Source organism: Chanos chanos, chromosome 1 (genome assembly GCF_902362185.1).
Source record: "Chanos chanos chromosome 1, fChaCha1.1, whole genome shotgun sequence".
NCBI lineage: Eukaryota > Metazoa > Chordata > Actinopteri > Gonorynchiformes > Chanidae > Chanos > Chanos chanos.
This window is the reverse complement of record NC_044495.1, coordinates 36,057,240-36,064,710: the sequence shown is the minus strand read 5'-3', so window position 1 is coordinate 36,064,710 and position 7,471 is coordinate 36,057,240.

Genomic DNA, 7,471 nt, shown 5'->3' with positions numbered 1-7,471 from the left:
AAACAGAATTTGTAATTGAGTCGTGCTCAAAATTACTCTGTAGTGATCTAAAGCTTCTGACGATATCTATGGTCTATCAAAATACTCCACTCAAAACAAACTGTCAGCCTACCGTTTGTATTTAGCCTAAATTAAGGCAAAGTCTGAGCTCCGCATTCATATTAAAAAGGAGGTTGGCTCTTCAGTCACTTTGCGCATTAATTAACTCGGAAAATTCGTGTTGGGTACGCATCTGCATTTCAGTGTTTAATTTGGACTGGTTGCTATTACAGAATAAAATGATACCGCGTTTGTGTCACAACTCCTGAAATGTCCGTCCGAGTATTTGACACGCAGAACATTTCCTTTCCTTTCGCACGTGCCAGACAGTCACTCTTCAGCGAAGCCACTAAAACAAAATCAGTTTAAAAGGAAAACGACCAGTTAGCCCGTATTAACTGTTTTTTTATTGAGAGGTATTGCGACATAAATTCCACAATTTCACATAGCCTGGTTCATTTGTTTAAAATTAGAGGGCTACACAACGAGTGCGTAAATGTTATTCACATGAAATGATAACGTAATAAATACAATAATCACAAACACGGTAGAAAAAATTCCAAATGTCTACCTCAGGATTAGACACTGTCTTTCGGTTGCTACGGAGATCATCTTTTACCCCTGCTACCGTCAGCTTCCTTCGTCAGGATGTGATGCTAAGCGGAGGAGGAGAGAGAAAGACGATTAAATGAAAGCAGTAGATGGAGCCGGTGATTGTGCGCGTGTCACAGTTGACGATGTTGTCTCCACCTATGACAACATTTTGTTTACAGCCTAAATTTCAACCAACATTGCTCGATTTACGTAGACACCTATCTTGGGTTCTCACGTCTGCTCAGGCCAGTTCAGGCAGCGCAGATGTCGTAACAGGACGATTATAAATCATTCGTTTTCAGTCCCATTTCAACGGATTTCGAAGGTGACACCGAAACTAATCCAAGGATGCGTTAACACACGTAGCCTGTAGGCGATTATTATGGTCAGACACCGTCGACGTTACACCAATCAGTAGACTTACTCATAGCGTTAAGCTGTGGCCGCGAAACAAGGGGGTACGGGAGCTCGGTTGCTCTTTAAAACAGCCCGTCCTGCTAGAATGAAAAAAAAAAACCCTCCCTTAACATGGATGGCGCATTGTGTGTTGTACCTAACACAGGGCGATCTAGTATACTCTGACATTCACGTCACATTAATCTTATTTTTTCATTGCTGTAGGTGAGCGCGGTTTGCAAGTTGTTTTCCCAGGCATTTTATGTCAACATTTATTATAAATAAAAAAAAACATGTACCCTCATTTACCCCCCCCCCTCCCCCCCAACACACACACACACACACACACACACACACACACACACACACACACACACACACAGAGGATAAGGGTTAAGGGATAAGATAATAATAATATATACAGATGGAGTGGGGCAAGAGAGACAGATTTGTTAACTTTTTAGACACCTCACTGGCTAATACAGGGATGTCATTCTCCCATCAAATGCCCACAGCAGTTCTATTGCTGCCTTTTATGAAAGTTGATTCTCTCTCTCTCTCTCTCTCCCTCCCTCCCTCTCCCTCTCTCTCTCTTACCCACACACACACACACACACACACACACACACACACAAAAACACAGAAGTCCCCTCCAAGTACATGGCTACAGACTCAAGCAGCATCCAACAGTTTATCCCATTTTCCACTGTGCTGACCCTGTCTTATATTGTAGTGGGGACTTTCCATTGACCTCTATTACTGTAATTGAAGATTAATAACGTAACCTTATCCTTAACCATAAGAAAAGAAAAAAAATGGCACTTTTCTGTTTTAACAATGACAGCCTGATGTTTTTCCCAAGTGAAAATTTGGACACTTTTACTATATATCTATATCCTTGAGGGCATATTTGTTCTACACGATGCTGAGCAAATCTAAACCACACACAAACACAGCAGTTTCAGAACACTTCATTTCAGAGCCCTTAATTGATTTAATGGTCGACATTCAGGTACCCACTCAAAAAGGAGGTCTCGCTATGGCTACAAATGAACTGGAAAACTGTTCCATAATATTTTCAAAATGAATGCCCTTCTCTATCAAAATTCCACCTATTGTCAATCCTGCCATTAAATCATGTAATAATTTCTGGAACCAGAAGACCACAGCACTAAACGAAAGAACTGAACATCAGTAATAGTTATGCACCTTCAACAACTTGCCAAACTCCCCTACCCATTCTCCAGCTCCTCCTTTCTTGCTTTTAAAGGAAAGACGAGCTGTGTTGCCTTCAGACTTCTTTTCTCCTGGGCACTCAATTATTTTAAGGTTATTGGCTGCAGCAACCTTGTTCAAATCTTGGTCACGGTACACTGTGCCAGTCCAGGTCTAATTATGGATCAAGAAATTGTAGATTTGACTCCTTGTTGGCAAAAATTCCATCCTCATTTTGAAAAGTGCACTTGACTCTTTTCTGTTCTCTTCCCATTCCATTTGCATGGGCACAACAAAGAACAAAATCAACTCCTGTTTAGAGACCTTCAGTCTGCTCTCTGGCTGAAGGGAGGCCAATTGCTTTTGTTGAACACTCTTTCCACAATGCAAATCTCAAATAAAGTCGTGTCAGTTTGGTTTTCTGTGTTTTACACGGCTGTCGTGCTAAGACGTCATTTATAGTCTGCATTGTGTGCCACTCCGTGGCTCTTGGGATTGGTAAAGAAAACAGAAGCTGAGAAAGCCCTTTAAGTTGAGAAAGTCTTTTTCCTTGGCTACTCTGCCCTGTCTCAAGGTAGACTGCTGCCGTTGTGAAACAGTCATACACGTGGACCTAGGACGTTTTGTGTGTAAGAGGATTGTGACTGGTTTCAGCCATTATCACATCAGCTCTCAAATGTGATAATGTGACAAAACAACTCACATCTCTTAGTCCACACAGTCTGTTACCTGTCTGTTGCTTTGACAAAGTATCATCACAGTTTCAATGCATAAATGTCCAATGCATAGGCAAGGCTTTCCTCTCATCCTTGGCATCATCCTTCATGCTTAGTGGAGCCTTACTGTTGTATAATAGCCATGTATAAATACAAAAGTCCATGCCTAGGGTCAGTGGACAGCATTTGTGCTTAGTTGCTAAGAGCTGAACATGTGTTGCCCATGTGAAACCCAGGGAACCAACATGAGTATATGGGAGACATTTGTGATGGATGAGTTGTGCATTGAAGTAAGAAGGCTTATGTTATTATTGACAGAATTTTTGGCCATTAGTCAAAAAAGGGTCAACATCCCATTTAAGATGGCCTTACCTTTTAACATGTATTACAGATAATTTCCACATGAAAGGTCGCTAACTATTGTAATTTCTATATGTCAGTAATGTGAAACACATTTGGTGTACCTTTTTTTGTATGCACTTGACTGTAAACCATGTAGAGGGTTATATAGCTGAAAGCACTGAAACCTACTTGGTCAGTCTTGAAGTGTGCTGGCTAGTAGAGCTCTTTCGTATTCATAGAGTTCCTCTTATCATCGCTTCCATCAAAGCTCTTTTCAGTCCAGACAACACCAGAGAATAAATGGAGTGTTGTATGCAGAAGGCGTTGGTAAGTGATATTCACATCCACGCTCTTTTGAGAATTCCCAGTGGATGTTTAGAGAAAGGGACATTTATTTCTTCTTCAAACTGTTAAAGCATGTAGATGAAGAATTGCTAAATTTGAAGACTGCTTAATTACCAACCCTGACAAATATGTTCAAACTGTAAGATGTAACAACAAACTAGCTAACTAACTGACTAACTGTAACATATAACAATAAACTAGCTAACTAGCTAGCTAACTAACTAACCAACTAAACACACAGGCTTAATAAGTTACAAAATTTTCTGTACCATGCTTTTTTTATGTGCCCACCCAGCATACCTGAGCAGTTAATATAATTTGTAGAGGAGTTAGGGTTAGGCTTAAGCTGAGGGTTAGGCTTAGAGTTAGGGTCAGCGTCAGGATTAGGGTTAGGGTCAGGGTAAGGGTTAGCACCAAGCATACCTGAGCATTTAATATAATTTGTAGAGGAGTTAGGGTTAGGCTTAAGCTGAGGGTTAGGCTTAGAGTTAGGGTCAGCGTCAGGATTAGGGTTAGGGTCAGGGTAAGGGTTAGCACCAATCTTAACCCTAACCGTAATCCTAAACTGCAGTAGCAATGTTCATGAACAGTAACAGTAACAGTAACTTTCATAACTGACCTGACATGACATTCACATACAAAGTTCTGCTGGTGGCAACAGAATAAGAATCAAACATGTTTTAATATTTATCTAGAGAACTCATTTGAAATACTGGCTAAATCAGTCTCCCCCATTGCTTTGAGGAGCAGGTAACCTGAGTGGTTGATTTTAAGATGAAGTCCTGTCTTGATTAAATCTGTGGTTCGTGGCTGGTGTGGTCTTTCCGATCTCACTCTGCTAAAGTGTCAGTTAACAGTTGAAGGCGGTCTATCATTACATATGGGAGGACAGGTAACTACTGATCATTCAGGGCCTTTGATGCTCTAATGTGATTGCTGCACTGTGCCGATGCTGTGCGAGCAAATGCACCAGCTGGGAGTACAGCCTGTTCACTCCCTGTGCCCTATAATTCTCACGTCCGCGTGTGGATGTGATGTCGGCTCACATTGCGTGGCATTTTCAAAACCCATTTAGGGGTTAGCCCTGCCTCGCCTCACAATACGTGAGAGAGCGAAGTGTGGTGCAGAGCAGACGCTAGTTGTCTCTTTCTTGTGAGGATGCATTAGCAGTGCCCTAAAGAGCCCAGAGCTCCATCTCTCATTGAAAGGCTGTATGTGTCTGGTCAGATGCACTAACACAGGGAAATGTAGTGAGTGCATGAAAGACACCACCATCAGTAGCTTACACGGTCACTTTCAGATCCTACCTATTGTGTAGATTTGCTTTGAAAGGGGGAATATTTTGATTTTTGAAGGTGATCGCATTGGGAGAAAAATCACAGTCGTGTCTAATGTGAGATAGATGCTCTCTTTTCCTTTTCTGTCTGGAGATGAGTACAGACTTACTGTGTGTAGAGGTCATCACATCATTAAAAAAAAAAAGAAAAATACCCAGTGTCTACTTTTGCATGCTGATGTCATTCTGAAATGATGCACTGGTTATTCTGTGCTTTAATCCCCAACCTGAGAAGTCTTTCATAACATAAACTGAATCCTGGCACAGTTAGTACACTGCTGATGGGTGGACAACATAAAAATTATTGCTTTCTACAAAGAGACTGATTCCCTTGTTTTTGACTGATCAGGGATCTCACAGCCCTTTGGATTTGTGTTTGATAAATGTTTCATTGGCATTATGAATACATTTGAATTAGGAATATTTTATGTCATACATTACATTATTGTTGTATTTTAGATGTTAAATATATAGTTCTCAAGATTTTCCATAATTTTAATTTATTTCATTTTATTTTATTTTACTATTGCAGTCGTAATTTATCCAGTTTTGACAAATTATGTAGGAAACCCCAAAATAATCCCACATCATATCATGAAATAATAACAGTATAAGAGTTATTCATTCATATCTTTTTTTCTTGTCTCCCCAAAAGGTGCTACTATTAAAATATCAATCATCATGTTTAACAGTACTGGGACCTTATTTTACTAATCTTGATAATGTTGACATTCATATTTTGTTCATTGTCACATTGTGAAAATGTTTAGTCTTGCTGCTGTTCATCCAGTTGTTCAGCAGATGTCAGTAAAAGATCACAGGACACACGACTACTGCCGCTGCTGCGAGTTCAGCTGAATACAACCATCTGGACAGCATACACAACAAACCCATTTACCAACAGCAAATCAAATATGGAGGGAGCATTCTCTGAAGTAAATGGCAGTAAACAAAGCATTGTTTCAAGTCATAAATTGAATTTTGCCAGCCTGAAACCTTTGTACACCACTTGTAGTTTATATGAGGCTTTGAGTTTTTCTCTTCTTACCACACTAATCTTACAAAGGCTGGTGATGTCCACAGATTTATAAATGCCATTATCAGGCCAGCCAGAAGGGTTTTATATATATATATATATGTATATATATATATATATATATATATATATATATATATATATATAAGGGCTATGTCCACTACCCACATCTGCAAACAGCATTTCTGGTAGGTGAAGCAGGAAGTGGAAAACCAGAGGTATCTAAATGTTAGAACGACAGTGTTGTAAGAGGTAGGACATACATGGTCCTAATCTCGTTGCCTTCTCATGATATCTATGTGCACCATTTTGATTTGTTTTTCTTTCTACTATGTCTTCATCTATAAACACACCTTAATCAGACGTTGAATGTGTGGTTTTAAGCACTTGCTTCTTTGTTTTGGTAAATGTTTTTAGTGGTTAAATTTAGGCATCTACTGCACCCCCACGACCCTAATTAGGATAAGCAGCTTTGAAAATGAGTGAGTGTGTGAGTTAGTGAATTTAGGCATCACTTAAACCCAACATGTTTGATGAAAGCTAATTTTAATTGAGAAATGGGGGCAGCCTGTGGCCTGAGAGTTAGAGAAGTGGGCTTGCGACTGAAAGGTTGCTGGTTTGATTCCCAGGACTGGCAGGAGAAACATCAGGAAAAGCTCCTGTGCCTAGTGTGTGCTCACTACTGGTATGTAAGGATGAGTTAAATGCAGAGGTCAAATTCACTTCTCACAGTGTGTGTGTGTGATTATGGAGATTCAGTTGTAGTCTTAAAAGCCTAGATTCATTGGGGTCTCTGTAGGCAGCACTTAAACTAGATTACAACCTTAAAAAAAAAACATACAAACACAGGTTAGTGAGTTTTGTGTTGTAGGGTAATTGTTTGAAACAAGGGGAAAGCATTTAAAAAGAGAGAGTGACCTGGCTGTGACAGCCATGCAAAGGTAGGAAAGAGCAGAAGAACAAACAGATGATTGGTTAACAGCTATGCTTTTGGGAGATGTAAGGGAACTTTGTGAGCTGCGTGCTTCTACAGATTTTAGTATTGGTTTGTTAGTGTAAGATGAAAAATAGGCATCCACCCAATTAACATCCAGACAGCGCTTGGCTCATTGAGCTGTTTTATCATGTTTGGTGTGTGCGTGTGTGTGTGTGTTTGTGTCAGTCAGAACCAGAGCCAAAGTGAGAATGCCTGGGTTTGGAGAGATAAGAGGAGGTCACAAGGAGGTTGTTGTGTGCTCTCTGTCAGTATGTGCGTGTGTTTGTGTGTGCGTGAGTGTGTGTGTGTGCGTGAGTGTATGTGTGTGTGAGCGAGCGTGTGTGTGTGTTTGAAAAAGCAGGGGCGGGGGGTGGTTGGTTTTTTCGTTGATTTGGGACCAAGCTGTCCTCTTTGAAATGTCAGCCCACTCTGTGGCGCCACTCATGATAAGAGTCTCTCTTTCTCTCTTTCTCATA